The sequence below is a fragment of the Bactrocera dorsalis genome, chromosome 6 (assembly GCF_023373825.1).
Source record: "Bactrocera dorsalis isolate Fly_Bdor chromosome 6, ASM2337382v1, whole genome shotgun sequence".
Classification (NCBI taxonomy): domain Eukaryota; kingdom Metazoa; phylum Arthropoda; class Insecta; order Diptera; family Tephritidae; genus Bactrocera; species Bactrocera dorsalis.
In genome coordinates, this window is record NC_064308.1 from 38,728,030 (window position 1) to 38,746,670 (window position 18,641).

Below are 18,641 nucleotides of genomic sequence, written 5' to 3' on the forward strand. Positions count from 1 at the left end.
TGGAAACTGGAATGAAAATGAAGTTCGCACGATAATCATTTCGACATATTAGCCTTCAAATCCGCGTCAATTATGGGATACGAACAAAAATGACATTGCCGAAGACATTTTACATCGTCTTCACTAAAAATTGGAAATGATTAAATTCCGGTTGATACTTCTGGTGGTTTGATATCAACTCCATCTGCCAAAAATATCGATGTTGACTTAAACTGGAAGATTCATAGTCGAATTTCGGGAGACTTGCGCTCATAAAAATCGATCGATCGGCTTGACAATGAAGACGACTCCGAGAATTAACCAGTGGAATTTCTAAATTCTTTGGACAGGCTTGGTATGTCACCCCATCATTTGCGTCTCAAAGTTGGATCTGTCGTTATTATGTTCCGAAATCTTTGCTATCAAATACAAGGGGCAGAATGCCTGATTCTAAGGTATCCTTTGAGTTCTAACGATTTGCCATTTCAGTTCAAACGTACTCCGTTTCCAGTGAAAATTGCATTTGAGATGACAATCAACAGGACACAAGGATAGTCGCATATTGTGTGGCATAAATTTGGAAATGCTATGTTTTCCACACGGTCAGACATACGTGGCGTGGTAACGAGTTGGAAAACTATATTTTCTGTACACCGGAACAAAAACCAAAAAATTTTGTTTATCAAGTTGCGTAACATTGAAAAAAAAATTAAATGATAAATTTTACTTTCTTTTCATTTCAAAACACATAATTTCACGCAGGACAACGGCTGCCGGGTCAGCTAGTCTTATATATAAAAATGAATCGGAAATGTGTGCTAAGCGCATAACTCAACAACGCCAGCACCAATTTAGTCGATTCTTTTTTCTAAATGTTCGTTGAGGTTCAAGGATGGTTTTTGCGGCAGGAAAATTTCGAATAATTGCAGGAAAACCCCTAAAAACAGCCCTTTTCTTTTCCCTATACAAACGAATGAATGTTTGTTGGTTAATAACGCTAAGAGAACGGCTTTTCAGAGGTTGTTCTCTGTGGATCGGGATCGGTTTGTATGTCTGACAATAAATGCACGAAACACTATCCACATGCTTTTCTTTCGGAAACGCATCGTACCATATTCACCACTGTTGTCCTATTCACATTCAAAAGTCATGTCAATGTTGTGTATTGCAATTTTGTGTAATCGATAAAATACATTTGTAATTATGACACTAGAGGAAGTATTATGGCGGTTATTGGTCTTGAACGATACGGTCGATACGTGAACTGCAATAAAGCGCTTTGTAAGATATTTGCTTTTGCAATTCATGAACGTTTTCCGAATGTTGTGCGTCTCGCAGTTCATTTGGAGAATGACCAAAGAGTCTATTTCAACCCAGAGAATACATTCGTCAGTAAACCGTTTGCGAGAACTTGCTCTATTCGGAAATATTATACATAGAATGCATCGTCGAAGAAATATTTACATAGAAAGCAAGGCCAACCAGTAGATTGACATCCAGGAGTGTTCTCAACTAATGAATTAGGACGATTGCTTCTACCTGCGGTTTCTATTGTACGCGGTTCAAATTCATTTGAGTCTTTGCATACTGTGAATGGTACGGTGGGTGCAACTTTTTTAGAATCATGCCAGCAATTACAATTGCTGGAACATGGTAATCACTGGAATCAAACGATGATGATGAAGATGAAGATGATTAATTGGTATTTACACCCTTTTAATTGAACTAATAATCGTATATAAATTTAATGAATTAATCATGTTTATACTCTGAACTGTAACTTGAGTCCATTTATGGAATGCTTTTTTAATCCCATAAAAATGAAAACAAAGATCTTTTTATTCCCTTTTATACTATAAAAAAATGCACTTGTGAAGAGTATTATAGCTATGGTGCAGTGCAGTGTTTACGTTGTACTGTATAGTTTAAAGGCAAGATAATCGCTCTAATTCTGAGTTGCTAAACTGTGTGAACAGTGATCGTTTAGTTTTAGAAACATTGTTACAATGTCGAAATATTCATATGTAATAGTCAGTACACTTAGTAATTGACGGCAACAACGCTTGCAAGTAGGATATTGCTTTTCTATTTGATGAGTTCAACTTAATGATGACTTGGATTAGAACCAACGTAACCATAGTTACTTTTTTATCGTTATTTCTTTTACTTACTCCATAATATTCATTCACAATACTTCCTAATAACACTGTCGTTGTATATTAATGGGATAATTAAGCATATTTACTTTAATTAATTTGAATACTCACCTATTACAGTTCCTTTCCCAATAACTCAATTTATAACTCGAACAAAATGTTCTATAGTTTAACCTTAATAGGCTTGTATCTGCACTAGTATACCAGTATTTTCGCAGTGCACTTTTGTTTTATGCTGTCCGACAGCTATAACTCCTAAACCTTTTCGTATTAAGTATAAACTTAAGTAATATATTTTAACGCGCAATGTTTAATTGCATATAATCGTAATCCAGTTGCTATGCTGATATCTTGAAATTCCGCGCTCCGCTCACCACGTGGCCTCTTTATCTTTATGAACTCAAGCTGTTTTACGGGTTGATAACTCAATAACTAGCGTGTTTTTTATGTGAGTATACCTGCATATGTATAACCAGTGTTGTTTCGCTCAATAGAAGACAACCACACAGAGTATATATTTAGTAAGGAAAAAGAAAATTCTTGCGTTCTCTGAAAATGTGTACTCCGCAGCAGGTTGCTACTCATCTGATTAAAGCAAAATTTGTTAATGAGTACAATAGTTCTGTTACTTATATATTATATGTATGTACATATATCTTGGTTTAAGCACATAGCCGACTGCAATTCATGACGAATGAGCGAATGCTAAATATCATTATCTGCAAATGGCGTCTTGAAACCAGTTTCTTGAACATTTTGAAGACGGCAGCAACAGCTGATGTATACAATTTTCCTGTTGCCATACTAAAACCTTTCACTTCAATAAAATTTAAATATTTTATTGGTCGATTTATTTGTTTTAAATTATCAATTGTTATTACAAATTAAGGCTAGTTTGCTGTTTGCTGTTTCTGCTGGTAAAATAGTATGTATTACACTTTTTAGAGTTTTGAAAAATTTTACATTTAACGTATATATTAGTGTCACCACTACTGTAAATTGATTTAATTTGACGACAGCGACGACTACAAGCCTACTGCCGTAAAGTCGTGCTGTTGTCTGTATAATTGTATCCATAAGAACATGGGTATAAATTTTAATATTTGGCTGATGTCGCCTGCTGCCTTTAATGTGTCTAATGCATCTATGGACATTCGATGTGGTTTATGTAAAAATTAACTGTAATGGTGCTGTATAACTTACTACTGGTTTTCAGATGTATTCACTTTTGTTATGATAATAAATGTTTTATATTTTTAACATGTCTCGGTTGTAAGTACATTTTATTTGTATTAGACGCAATAAAAAGATTAAATTAGTAAAATATTTATAACGTCAAATTAAAGAGCGCTTATATACATATTTATATGTGTATTACACATTGAGTGTGTGTATGCCAATCCAATTCAGGTTGATATCTCGTTAACTTGACGAGCGAATGTTTGCTCAATACTAAATTTATTGTTTCAAATGCATGTACACACATACACACGATGTATGTTATGTGTACGTACATATGCATTCTTATGTAAACAATTTTAAGTTGTAAATCGCAATTTCGTTTGTTATGTGTTAATAACAAGTAATTTCGAACTTACTGATAACTTTCACGGAAGTAATATGTCAGTGGTTATTATTTGATGCGACTGTAGGGATAATGTCGATATAGTTTCAATGATATTAAGTCAAGTATAAATGAGCGTTAATTTGAAAACTTAAGAAGGAGTAAAGTTTAAAATTTTTTTCCATATTTATATATATATATATATATATATATGTCAAATCCAAATTCCTTTTCCTCCAACTCCCACTTTCAGAGTCGGCAGCCCTCAAAACTTCAGATCCTTTTGAAATTTTGTACGCAAAAAAAAAGTTTTTATACATTTGCCAAATTTCATATCATAGAGCACTTATTTGAGCAAATGCTATATTCGAAAGCGAGCATTTGCTTGGATTTGTGTGAATAAAAAGCTTAAATGTGAGTGATTGCAGAGTATACAGTATAGCTAACTCAAAACATTTTGTTTCAATTAAAATCAATTACAGCCAAACACCAATAAAAATGAATTTTGAAATAATACTGCCGCTGATGGTTGAAAACGAAGCTCCAGAGATAAAGGATTACAAATTAACAACAGTTGGAGGCGATACAAATTTTAAGCACTTATGTGTACGATTTACCCGTCAAAATGTGGATTTTTTGCCTGCATATTCGGAAGGAGTATATTTTACGCTATATAGACGATTCAGGTCGTCAGGTGAACATATCTTTTCATATAACATATACGTATTTATTCAGGAATTTATAGTATACTTAAAGGTACAAATGTTAAGGTTGGTATATGTAAAGATATCGGAATACATCAAACTACCGTTTGCGTAAACAATTAGTGAGTGTGCCACAAACTAGTCGAGAAAGCGGCGGAATGGATTATTTTGCCTTCTGATCAATAAGAAATGGAATACCCAAAAAACTGTGATAAAAGCATTTCACATTTCCCTGTGTAATTGATGCAATTGCTGCACTCATATTTTAATTAAAAAGCGTAAATGGAGAAATTGAAATATTCAAGCTATTGCTTTCCTTTAACACCAATGCTGGTGATATCGTTTAATCGACAGTTTGTGTGGTAAATTAAAACAAAGGTTCCCGATTTTGCAGTAAAAATTCACGTGGCCATGGAGAGAATTCCATCTAGAATTGTTGTTTGTAATTCATAACATTGTTAACTTATTGAAAGATGCAGATTTTGAGCCGTTAGGTGAAATTAAAGAGTTTAGAGTGCCCGAAATAGATATGACCAATAATTCAAATTATAAACGTGAGCAAAAACGAAGAAGATATATTGCTAACTATTTATTTGCACAGTATATCCAAATAAAAAACTTTGTATTTTGTATCCAATAAAATTATCGTTTATTGCATGAAAGGAAGAAACTGTTATTAATTTTTACCCAAATTTTATTTTCATTATTGAACGATAACAATTTGAACTATATTTTATAAACCGCATTTTTCTGTAATGCTCTACTTGTAGGCGTTGCTCTTGTGCAGAAAGCATTCTCTTCTGCACATTTAAAAGTTCTTTTTGATTTTGTAAAAAAAAATCTATTAATTTGATTATGAAAATTAATACATTTTAAATGTTTTGCCGTTTTTGTTTTAACGTGTTTTGTTGATACGTTCTCTGATAAAATGCTGGTGTTAACAACAGATGAATTTTCGGAATATTTTGGTTGAGAAACATTTATTTCAAAACAACCTTCGATAACATTTTAAAAGTGAATATCTTCAATAAGTTTAAGAAAATGTAATCATGATTTCTATGCTTTCATTTTAATGTTGTAATGCTTGGGTTATGTTTAGCATGTAGTAAATCAATAAATAGATTCTCAGAATTCATTAAGGCGGTCATCAAAAAATAGATCATTTTTAATTAATTGCTTTCTTAATTTGAAATCGTTTTATAGATCCAGCAGTTAAAAAAAGTAGTTGTTCGGCTGTTGTTTAAGCGAACTTGTAACTTTAAAAGTGTTTTTCTCAAAAACTTTTTTTTCAATCTTTCTTTCATAAAATATCAAAAACGGTTTGACCGAATGACTTGAAATTTATAAGGAACACTCAGCACCGCAAGCAATGATCCATCAAAAATATACGAAATTTTTGTAGCAAAAAACAAAAAAGAACGTAAAATACGAAACTTGTTTTCAATGTCCACCAAAAGTCCTCTTTTGGATATATTCATTTGATAATAGTCCATCCCGTGTATTTAGACTTACAGATTTAAACGCTGCTATTCTTTTTTTTGTTTCGGATAGTAAGGAAGAAGTGTGAAATTCTCAGGAAGACCACGCAAACCAGAAGTTGAAATCAGGATGAAGTCCACATGTTTTATAACACAAAAACGGTGATCGAGATAGATACACACGCGTGCATATCTGGATACGGTTCAGTGTTGCTTCAAAAGAATCGTGTCGAGCAAGTGACCATCACGTTCAATGCATAATAAGTGCCTTATAGCATTTGGTTTTTGTTCGTGGAGAGATAACTTTACTTCTCAATTGCCTACTCAGTCCAAAGTAGCACCTGTTGGCAAGAGTTATTCTTTGCTGTATTGTAAGGCTGACATTGTAGCTGGTGTTGATGCTGGTTCCAAGATAGTCAAAACTATCCACAACTTCAAAGTTATAACTGTCAACAGTGACGTGAGAGCCAAACCGCAAGTGCAATGACTGTTTGTTTGATGACAGGAGATATTTCGTCTTGCCCTCGTCCACTGCCAGCCCCATTTGCTTTGCTTCCTTGTCCAGTCTGGAGAAAGCAGAACTAACGGCGCGGGTGCTGAGGCCGATGATATCAATATCATCGGCAACCGCCTCCAGCTGTACAATCTTATCGAAGATTGCATCTGCTCGATTAAGTTCTGCGGCTTGAATTTTTTTCTCCAGCAGCAGGTTGAAGATGTCGCACAATAGGCTCGGAGAGGTCCTTCCCGATGCTGATGGAACTTTTAGTATTGCTCAACGTTAGTTTACACAGGATCTACTCGTATTTCAGTTTCATTAAACATTTCCTCAAATGTTTTATCTTTCATTAGTTTTCTTATTTGCGGACCTTTCAAATATTCCCTCTTCAATTTTTATTTCACTGACTCTTGGAAATTTTTGTCTTAGACACCCAAGAACTCTCTTCCATTTCTGTCTATTGCCTTAACAAAATTCTTCATTAAACCCAATTTAATACCTTTTTGGGATCAACTAGAAATTCACTGGTAACATTTTTTGTCCCGGAGTGAGTGCCTGACATACTGGCTACTGCTTCTGTACATAAACCTGACAGTCTCTCGCACGGCTGTCCCATTCGCAAAGGAAGCAACAATATTTCGTATATCCCAGATGCATTCCAAGAAGAAGGGCTATTACTTTTAAGTCTCCACATATTTCCCAACCATACTCATGATAACGGATGTGCTCTAAAAGAACTCTCATATTCTCATATGAACCGCATGAGCTAAGGGCAGAGATGGATATTTGTTTCCGTTATGAACCAATATAGTATAGTATATAAAGTATAGGTTGTCATTTCCTTTGCGGCTTCTGTAACATCACTTGAAGAGCTAGTCGATTCTAGTTCTTTATCGATACCCCAAGATTCTGGGGCTTTTGAAATAGGAAGTAGTTAACTTTGTTTTACAGATCTTAAAACTGATGGTAAATTATATTACTTAACGTATGTCTAGACTTCGGTCCAATAACTTTAATATTCGTGAGGCAAAAATAGCAGTCTGTAACATGGTATTTAGGTTCTCATCAAACCTTTGGCACTGCAAAGGGCATTTTACGACTTGAACCTTTTAACGAAGCTGTTAACAATATTACAAAAGTTTTACAACAGATATGAGAGGCCCATGTTTTTATCTTGGTCCCCAACTTTAACACCAAAATACAATTGGTAAGCTTTTGGCGCAAGCGGAGTAAAATTACGTTTTTGTGATTTAAAAGTTAGTTCTCCGCAATCATAACAAAACTGTTGCACTATTTAGGCACTGCCTAGGCATTGTACCTAAAAATCTTAAACACAGTAGTTTCAAAAACGTAAAAGAATGTGAACTCAAAAACGTTTTGCTATCCAGACATAGAACACGTAACCGATTCGGACACCTTTAGTCTACTGAAAAATTTTGTAAACTAAAATGATCGTAAAATACGATGTTTACTTTAAACAAGCATGCAGAACCGGTCTAAACCGGATAAATCCCTGATCGTATGAAAATATAAAATGATGCAATATATTTAAATTTTATGTATTGTAAAATCTAAAGCCGCAGGTTACTCGAACCTGTTAACAATGTTACACAAGTTTTACAACAGATATGAGGGGCCCACGAAAACTCGGAATCGTTATTAGAAATAAAAAGCCAAAATCTCAAAAATTTTTGGACTCGCCTCCAAGCGGCTCATGACGCCATAGTAGATTCTGACAATTCAGATCTACCACAAAATTTTAAATCATCATTTTTGAAAACTGCTTAGACCAATATGAGGAAACATGATCTCCGATCAATTAAAGCTAATTAAAGCAACTGCACCTACTCCCTACAGTAGAGTAGAGCTGCCACAAATAGACAGTCAAGAGGCAAGTTCAGGCATCCACCTCGAGGTGCCCGCATGTGACACAGAAACATTTTACGGAGGTTATGAAGAATGGCCGTCCTTCCGGGACATGTTCACGGCCGTGTACATAAACCATCCCCAATTATCACAATCGCAAAAATTGTATCACCTCAGATACAAAACGAAAGGTCAGGCAGGCGTAATAGTCAAACAGTTCGCTCTCAATGACGAAAATTTTAATTTTGCTTGGGAAGCTCTAAAAGCACGTTACGAAAACAAAAGAATATTGGTCGACAAGCAAGTAACGACACTATTAAACTTGCCTAAAATCAAGAAAGAAACAAGTGAAGAATTTGTAAGACTACAATCCACTGTTTCTAATTGTTTGTCGATTCTGTCGATACAAAATATTCCCACAGACAGCTGGGACCCAATTCTGGTAAACATTTGCACCGCCGCATTACCAGAAAACTCGTTACTTCTATGGGAGCAATCGCTCTCATCACGAAAAAAGTGCCCAACGTGGCAACAAATGAAAGATTTTCTCACCACCCAATATGAAATTGCGGAAAGGTTAGGAGAAAAAATAATAAAAAAAAAGAACATTAAACACGACCAAAAATGGAGGCTTAAATAGACCAAGCTAGAAGCAACAAAAATTTAAACAAAAGCTTTTACAAATTACAAACGTTCACATCAGAACAAAGAAAACATACGTCATGCGAACTATGTACAGGAGAGCATAAACTCAAAACTTGCGCCAGGTTTAAAAACTTGAAAGTAAACGAACGGAATAAATTTGTCAGGTCAAAGAGACTTTGCACAAATTGTCTGTCACATGCGCATAGATATACAAATTGCAAAAGTAAATTTAATTGCTTACATTGTCACAAAAGACACCATTTGCTGTTTCACTACAGCACATTTCCTAGCTCACCTCAAAAGAGCGCATGCAATAGCACAAAAAGAACTACAGACTTAGTTGCAAAAGCAAATCCCGAAAATTGCCAAGAAGCACCATGCTGCTCAAAGGCATTAAAAACGCAAACGCTACACAGCGGAAATAAAAACAGGGTACTACTACCCACAGCAGTTGTCTCCATCGAACACCGAGGAGAACTGTTCAAACTCAGAGCCTTAATAGACCAAGGATCACAACGATCATTCATAGCGTCTAAGGCACAAAATAAACTAAAATTGTCAACCAAACAATCAAATTTTGAAATTACGGGAATGGGCGGCAGAGTAATCCAAAACTCGGATAAAATCTGTCCCATTGCCCTAATTTCCCCCCAAGCGGATAAGCGAATTAAAGCAGAAGCAGGAAAAAAGGACAGATTTTTATATATAAGTAAAATGTAGGGATTTTTTGACAAAGCAAAATCGAAATTTCTATGTAATTTTTTTTCGGTCAAAATGCAAATAAGTCTATTTGGCAACTTTTTATCAAGAATATGTTCGAATGCCAGCATTAAATCGGTTTCAACTTCACGTTGTCAAAGGCAGCACTCTGAAAAAGTATTTGTATGGCAGCATGCTGGCGTCGCATATAATTCGTTTGCTCTTCGCTTTTAATTTGATTGCTGACTTTATGTGAGGTAAGTCTGAAGTAAATTTAAAAGCTTTTGATTTTATTGACAAAAACCATTTTTACAGAAATGAGTTCTTCAACAGAATCGGACGAGAGTATTGGAAAGAGCCGCAAATATCGCAAACAAAAGTTTACAAATAAGTGGCTAGGAGACGAAAGATTCAAGGGTTGGTTACAAGCTTTGGCCGGTGAGTCGTTTAAATGCAAATGCGCTGCCTGCAACAAAATTTTAAATTGCGGCAAGTCTGATTTATTGAAACGCGCAGAAACAAAAGCACACCAGAAAATTGTGAAAGCCATAAGCAAAACGAGCAAATTGAATACTTTTTTTAAGAGAAACGTAAATGCAGAAGGGGATGTAGATAAAAAAAATCGCATCTAAAAAAAATGACAGCGTCTGAACTCTACGAACATCATTAATATTTTTTTTTGCACTGTGGTTACATCATGCTTAAAGTATATGTTTACGTGTTTTTTGTTTGTTTAGTTTTTTTAAACCAAATAAATTAATGTCGCCTTAGTTAACCATCCATTTGATTGCTAGTCTAATTTAAAACATGAAATGTATTTAAATTAAATAAATTTTTTTCTTTATTTATTTGTATGTATATATATATATATATAAATTTATGTGTACACATACAAGGCAATGGTGCACATATTATATTTTTATGTATTATACATATTTAATATTATAATAAATGTCTAACCTTTTGTACTTTAAGTCAAACTTTTTTGTTTTCTTTAAATATTGTAAGAAATGATTGGTAAAACTTGTAGGGAATTTTGTGGGGAAAAATTTTAAACAGCGTAGGGAAAAGTGGGGATTTTTTTCTTCTTTGATGAGAAGGCACTTGCGATGATTACACTCAGTATAAAACCCTCACAATTAAATTATTTGAAGAATTGTAAGACGGCAGCAGATGCATGGGAAAGGCTTAGGGAAGTGTACCAGCCAAGCGGTCCCGTTAGAAAAGTGTCATTGTATAAGAGGCTACTTAACCTATAATTGGTTGAAGGTGAAAAAGTGGCAGTGTACTTAAATGCGTTTACCACTGCCAAAGATAAGTTGGCTGAAGTGGGCATTTCGCTCAATGATGAGCTTATTGCCATACTATTACTATCGAGTCTTCCGAAAGAGTTTGAAAACTTTGTCATTGCAATGAAAACGCGAGATAGTCGGCCAACATTTGATGTTTTGAAGCTTCTCGAAGAAAGCGAACGTAGAGTCAACATGGGGGACGCAGTCACAAAAGTTGAAGGTAGCGTTCAGCAGGCATTTGCAGCGAAGTCGGCGCAGGGCAGCGAAAAGAAATTTGCAGGCAAACAGTTAAAAAATGTCATTTGCTTTCGTTGTGGACAGCGTGGGCACATAAAGGCAAATTGTGACGAGTGGTCGAAACAGTATTCATTTACTGTGTTAGCAACATCGGGCAGCAACATGTTTAACGGAATGAAGTGGTGTTTGGACAGTGGCGCAACAGCACACATGTGTTGCGATCGCAACATGATCTCGAACGTTGTAGAACATTCTGAGTCGATCACGTTAGCAGGTGAGAACAGTTTGCCGGCAGAGGGTAAAGGCAGCGTGAAGATTTTTACAGACACTACTGTATTGACATTAAACGATGTGTTATACGTCCCACGTATGAGGGGAAATTTTATTTCGGTCGGTCGTGCCGTTGAAATGGGATGCGATGTCAGTTTCGCAAACAAGCAAGCTATGGTGAAAAAGCATGGTGTTGAGATTCTACGATTGAAACAAATAAACAATTTGTTTATCTTCGAAAATAAACGCAACAGCTGTTTCAGTGAATTTTTCTCAGAAGCCGGCATGTAGAACATGTATGATAAGCAAAATACAAGCACAGCCACATCCAAAAGCAACAGAGAATAGATCAAAGAACGTGTTAGAGTTAATACATACAAATGTATGTGGGCCGTTTGATACACAATCGTTGGGTGGATCAAAATATTTTCTGACATTCATTGAGGATATGTAGTATTTGAGAAGTTTGTGACTTTTTGCACTATGGTAGAAAGGCAAACGGGCAGAAAAATAAAAGCAGTCAGAAGCGACAACGGTCGTGAATTTATCAACAGCGCATTTAATGAATATTTTGAGAAAAATGGTATTGTAAGACAGTTGACGTTTCCCTACACTCCACAGCAGAACGGTGTATCGGAACGGGCGAATCGAACGTTGGTTGAAATGGCAAGGAGCATGCTGGTACATTCGAGTATGAATGCGGCGTTGTGGGCAGAAGCAGTAGCTACGGCGGTGTACTTGCGAAATCGTGCGCCAACAAAGGCGCTGAATAATAGAACACATTATGAAGCTTGGTTTAAACAAAAGCCTACAGTGAAACACTTAAAAGTGTTTGGGTCAGCAGCAGTAGCGCTAGACAAAACTCATCATAAAAAGTTTGCGGAAAAAGGTAAACAGTTGAGAATGGTCGGTTATTCACTAGATTCAAAAGCGTACCGATTGTATGATGCGGAGTTACGTCAAGTGGTCGAAAAGCATGATGTTTTGTTCGATGAAGCAAGTAGCATAGAAAGCGCTGAGAATGAAGAGGTGGCTTTTGAATTCGGGCACATGCAGCAATACTCAGACGAAGATAATAACAACATAAGCAGTGCTGGTGACGCAATAGTTAACGACTGTGAAGATGATATCATAGAGAGTGGCGATGAAGCAAATCAGATGAGCAGCAACGATGATTATCTTAGCGCAGATGAGCAACCAGTTAAATATGCACCGGGTAGGCCTAAGTTGGTGAGAACGGGTAGGCCAGGGCGTCCTAAGAAGCAATATAATGTGTTGAATGCAATGAACACAAGTGATGTTGACATTCCACAAACATATGAAGAAGCGATGGCAAATGATCAAGCGTCTTTGTGACAAGATGCGATGAACAGGGAGCACCAGGCTCTCAGTGCAAACGATACATGGTCATTCGTAGATATGCCTAAGGGGCAGTCGGTTATTGGCTGCAAGTGGGTATATAGCAGTGTTTAAAAAACTGCAGCAAGTTTCATTTCATGTGATTTTGCTTCTGCTTTTGCTTCTGAAGAAAACAGAAGTCGCAGTCGAAGCAAAAGCAGAAAACGATCGCCGACGAAAAGCGAATCAGCAGCAGCAGACGCCGTGTAAAAAGTTTTGATTTTGCTTTGCTGCTGCTTTCGCTAAGCAACGCAAGTCGAAGCAGCAGCAACTGCTCGACTTCTGCAAGTCGCCAGCAGCAGCAGTCGCCGTTTGAAAATTTCGATTCTGCAAGTCGCATCTACTGTCGAGACTACTATCGCGTCTGAATTTTTCTACGTATACTGTATGATTCTTGTTTCTTGTGCATCAGAGTTTTCAAAAAATTAATATTTAGTTTAATATTTTTAATTTACAGAAAAATTATGCAAATTGGGTTGGGAATGAGCGAAGTTTTAAATTTAATAAACTTATTGAAGCATAAATTAAAATATTATTGCACATTTTAAATTTATTATTTCAATTGGTATATAAATTTTATGCCACAATTATTATATAGTAGTCCAAAAATATGAATTCTAATTTTTCCCAGAAGTACATTTGTAAAAAAAGGATCTTTCTCCTTTTCTTATTATCTTATTTTTCCCAGAAATACAATTGTAAAAAAAGGATCTTTATCCTTTGTTATTACTTTCTTTTTCCCAGAAATACATTTGTAAACAAAAGGATCTTAATCCTTTTTTTTATTTTCCACATAAAAGAAAGAGACCTCTCATTTACGTATATATACCGACGAAAGTTTTATTTCCGACGGCATTTCGCAAATGATAAAATAATTAATTGTTTAACTATGGCGCAAAGTGATATTTGGATGTATTTCGAGAATAATGTTGATGAAGGCATAGCTAAATGTAAAACATGTAAAAACAAACTAAAAAATAATAGACTTTCAACTGCTGAGGTCATATATTGGATTGGTGACAGAAGACAGCATTCCTTTCAATGTTTTAAATTCTGAAAATATGCGAAATATCGTTGACCCAATCTGTGATGGACTTAAAGCCGCTGACGGAAAAAAAATTACGTTAAATGCATCAAACTGCAAAAAAACTTTGCAAACAGTGGCAAACAATCTAAAAGTGCATACAACCACTGAAGTGGCAAATAAATTATTGTCTCTAAAAATAGACAGTGCCACGCGGCTGGCAAGAAACATTTTTGGCATAAGTGCTCAGTATATTAGTTCAGCTCAAATAAAATCCCTTATATTGGGCATGGTAGAGCTTAAAGGTGTTGGATCGAGCACAGCCAAAAATCTCGCCGCTGAAGTGCTAAAAGTACTAAATAAATATAATATAAACTTAAGCCAAATAGTGTCAATTACATCTGACAATGGTGCCAACATGCTTAAGACAACAAATATATTATCATTTGTTTTCGATGAAAATCTTGGCGAGGACGATGAATATTGTTCAAACGATGAATATTTAAAAATAATTGAAAATATTGAAAAAGTGCCAAACGTGTTAATAGGGAATATTCAAGTTGGATCCCCATCTGGTCGGACAATATAGTTGCGGCATTTTTAGCTGTTTCAGCTCGAATATTTCGCGAAATCCATTTGAAGTATTTCTTATAAATTTCGTCATGTTGCGACAATTAAATAGGTATTGCAACATATCCGACGATTTGGTAACATCGAGAGCAACCAGTTGAGCTAAAGGATTTGTTAGTGGCTAAAGATGAATTAACTGAAATTGAGTCAACTGAAAACAAAATCAAAGAAGAAAATTTTGAAGTGGATGCATCGTTGTGCGATTTTATTGAAAACTATTGTTTAGTTTTCAGTCCATTGCAGAAAACAATAAAAAAATATCAAGAAGAGCAACTGCATTATGAAAATTTTTACGCCCAATGGCTAAAATTAAAAATTTGCACAGAAAAAATTGTAAATGATGCAACTCACGATATGACAAGAACGATTGGCGAAAAGATGCTGAGCTCTATAGAAAGGCGATCGAAAATATTATTAAATAATAAATTTCTCATTTCGTGTTTGTTTTTTGGATCCTCGTTTCCAACATATACTAACACCACAACAAAAAAATGATGCAGTGAATCATTTAAAATCGATATGGGACAGAATAAATGACATAAATTCTACTGGACAGTTATGCTCAACACCAAATTCGGGCTCACATCAATCTGTGAACCATTTTTTTGATGAAGAAGATGAATTGTTAAACGCTTACTTAGAGCAAGGGATTCAAACGGAAGTCAGTAGTACATTCGACGTCTACTCAAAGATTGAAAATCTTCAACTTCCTTTCCAAAGAATCGATGCAGACGTTCTCACATTTTGGAAAGGAAAGCAGTGCACTGACCAGGAGCTATATGCACTAAGTAATGTTTACTTTGCTGTGCCACCAACTCAGGTACATACATATATACAAATGTTTTAATAAATTAATGTTCACAGTTTCATAAATACAAATTTTTTCCAACAGGTGACGATTGAACGAGCACTTTCGACGTTAAGACTTGTACTTTCTGATTACCGAAATCGACTAAGTCAGGAAATACTAGAGAATATACTGCTGGTCAAATTGAATCCAAGCTTTTTGGACTCAGCGATTGATAACTTATCTCTTTTTCAAGATGACGAGGATTTTGAAAGTCAATTTGAATAATATTGTATTTTATGAAAAAAGTGAATTAAAAAAAAACAAATTGTTAAACTGTTTAATTTATTAGAATACAGGGGGAGCAACAAACAGTATAAGCAGCAAAGTAAATCTAGACAGCAGTCTCGACTGCGACATGCAGCGACTTGCAGAATCGAAAGCAGCAGCAAAGCAAAATCAAAAATTTTCAAACGGCGACTGCTGCTGCTGGCGACTTGCAGAAGTCGAGCAGTTGCTGCTGCTTCGACTTGCGTTGCTTAGCGAAAGCAGCAGCAAAGCAAAATCAAAACTTTTTACACGGCGTCTGCTGCTGCTGATTCGCTTTTCGTCGTCGATCGTTTTCTGCTTTTGCTTCGACTGCGACTTCTGTTTTCTTCAGAAGCAAAAGCAGAAGCAACTGTTCATTTTAAGAAATCGCTCGCAGTCGAAGCAGTGATTCTCTCCGGTTTGTCGTTTCGAAACCATAAGGTTAGTTTTGGCGTTGGCTGCAGAATTAAAAATGTTCCTGCACCAAATGGATGTATGCACAGCATACTTAAATAGCGAGCTGAAGGATGTTGTTTATATCAGGCAGCCGAAGGGTTATTGTAGTGGCGATAATCAGCGTAAGGTATTGCGATTAAACAAGGCTATATACGGGCTGAAACAAAGTGGCAGGGAATGGAATTCCAAGCTAGATAGAGCATTGCGTGACATTGGGTTTACTCAGAGTGAACGCTGTCTTTATAAGCAAGACATAAAAGATATTCGTTGTTTGATACTTGTATATGTTGACGATCTTCTCTTAGCATGCCAGTCAAAGGAAGTGTTGGTTGACGTTAAAGCAAAAATAACTGAAAGGTTCGAGTGCGTCGACAAAGGTTCTCTCCATATGTTTCTTGGTATGCAGATAGAGCGAGATGGCGAATTGGGCAAGATTTCAATTGGGCAGTCACAGTACATACAAGATTTGTTACGGCTACATCGTATAAGTGAATGCAGACCGGCATATACACCACTAGATGTTGGTTTTCAATATCAGCAATTGGTGCGCTGATGTGGCTAGCACTTTCGACTAGGCCAGATATTTTCCATTCCGTAGCAAAGCTGGCACAGCGCAACAAAGATCCGCATAGTGAGCATCAGGCGGGTATAATGCATATATTGATGTATTTAGCTGCAACTATAGATATGAAAATGCATTATCGTGCATGCAATAAACCACTGAAAGGGTATGCAGATGCAAACTGGGCGGCGATAGAATTGACCGTCGATCTTATACTGGCTATGTGTTTTTCTTAGCTGGTGGTGCGATTTCCTGGAAATCAAAAAAACAAGATTGTGTTGCCTTGAGTAGCACTGAAGCAGAATATTTGTGTATGTCATCTGCAGTAAAAGAGGCGTTACATCTAAGACGCATAATTATAGAAATAGGTTGTGGTGATGTACGAACATCAACAGTGTTATATGGGGACAACCTTAGTGCTCAGCACCTTGCTAAGAATCCAGTGCACCATGCAAGGACTAATCATATAGACAGCATGTATCATTTTGTGCGAGATATAGTTGAACGAGGTGAAATCAGATTGGAATATGTATCAACAAACCAGATGATAGTTGACATATTGACAAAAAATTTACCAAAGAAGAAGCACAGCGAGCTTTTGGGGTTATTGAATATGAAATAAGATACAAAGCATTTGTAAGAACATCTGCATTGAGGAGGGCTGTTGAAATGTTACTTGAAAAAGCAACCCTGCTAATGACAATGCATATGTTCGATTTCGAATTCGTGCATAATTACATGCAATATATTGTTTCCAATTCCATTTTTACTCTTACTTCTAAATAAACTGTTCAATCGTTAAGACGTGCGCGTTTCATTTAAATCCTACACACCTCCATGGCGTTTTGCGATGCTTTAAGTATCACTGTAACGAGTGATGGTGCGATAAACAAAAACTTTATTCACATAAAGGTGTTTGAGCTCACGAGCAATTGCTGGCTGTGATTTTCCAGCTAAATATAAAGCAATCACACTATTACGTTTGAATTCCATCGCTGATCACTTTTGTTCCGTTCACTTTTAGCAAAACGCTTTTGTACACTTGTGAACAATACACCGAACTATCATTCAGCAAATTTATAAACAGCTGATTCTAGTGCGACAGCTGCGCGAACTGTGTGAAGTTGTTTACACTTCGAGTGCCGGACCCTGTATGTATGAAAATGCGAATTTTCAAACGCGCAATTAGCGATAACCCTGAATTTAATTAAATTTGATGAAATTTGTACAGTCCGACATCTTAATGGTAAACGTGTCAATTAACGGAATTATAATATAAGTTTAACATGGCGGCGGTAGCATTATGGTTTGGACTTGTTTTTCCAAGAGAGGTATTGGAATAATGGACCGCTTTTTGTACAAAGATAGACCCTCTTGTTGGGTTTTTTTAAAACGTTAACAACCCAAAACATACTTTTGGTAAAATATTACACTGGTAAACAAAAATACACTTTTTTTTGTGACATGAACAGAACAAAGTGTTTATTTATTGTATTCACAGTTTATGGGAAATTTCATAAGTGGCAACTTTGCCCGATATTTGACATTTAAACTGTAAACGCACAAAGTTAGTTTTATAGAAAATTAATTTTTAATTCTTAATAATGCTCTTCCCAGATTTGATAGTGGCCGCATGCGACAAATGTTGCGCATAGAAATCTTTGAGTTCAACTATATATTATTCCTAATCAAGCAAGACCATGTTTTCCAAAACAAAAATTGTGTTCCACAATTACCAATCGATCTTCAACTAAAGATAACACTTTTTCGTCTGGGATCAAGTGGAGAGAGTGCCATATAGAGAAGAAAGGCGAAAGATTGTCACAAAAACAATGAAAGAGCTTCCAGGAAGTATTGGCTATGTTGACGGTACTGAAATCAGATTAGCAGAGTCTCCTTCAAAAGATCACGAACTATACTTCTCTCGCAAAAAACAGTATGCCATAAAAATGCAAGTAGTATGTGACTATTCACTGAGAATTAGACAAGCGACAATAGGATACCTAGGAAGCATGATGCTAAAATTTTTGTCGAATCTGCAATAGGTAAAAACCCACAAAATTATTTTTGTCATCGGGAATGGATT

The 18,641-nt window shown here is 35.9% G+C and overlaps 1 protein-coding gene and 1 long non-coding RNA gene across 4 annotated transcripts in view; one reads left to right on the top strand and one right to left on the bottom strand.

Annotated features, from left to right (window-relative positions):
- LOC105234225 (protein zntC) overlaps positions 1-3,218 on the bottom strand; it is a 453,706-nt gene extending 450,488 nt beyond the window's left edge. The window contains exon 1 of the mRNA XM_049460519.1: positions 2,247-3,218. The gene's annotated coding sequence lies outside the window, so the exon portion shown is untranslated. The remainder of the gene's footprint in view (positions 1-2,246) is intronic.
- Positions 3,219-3,417: 199 nt separating this feature from the next.
- On the top strand, positions 3,418-10,546 carry LOC105225486 (uncharacterized). Of its 3 annotated transcripts, none has more exons than XR_007423316.1 (5): positions 3,419-3,860; positions 3,953-4,113; positions 4,182-4,393; positions 4,445-9,847; positions 9,906-10,545. It is a non-coding gene; the product is annotated as an uncharacterized LOC105225486 (long non-coding RNA). The 3 variants fall into 3 exon arrangements; XR_007423317.1 differs by having other exon boundaries at positions 3,419-3,824; XR_007423315.1 differs by having other exon boundaries at positions 3,418-4,113; positions 9,906-10,546.
- The last annotated feature ends 8,095 nt before the right edge of the window (positions 10,547-18,641 follow it).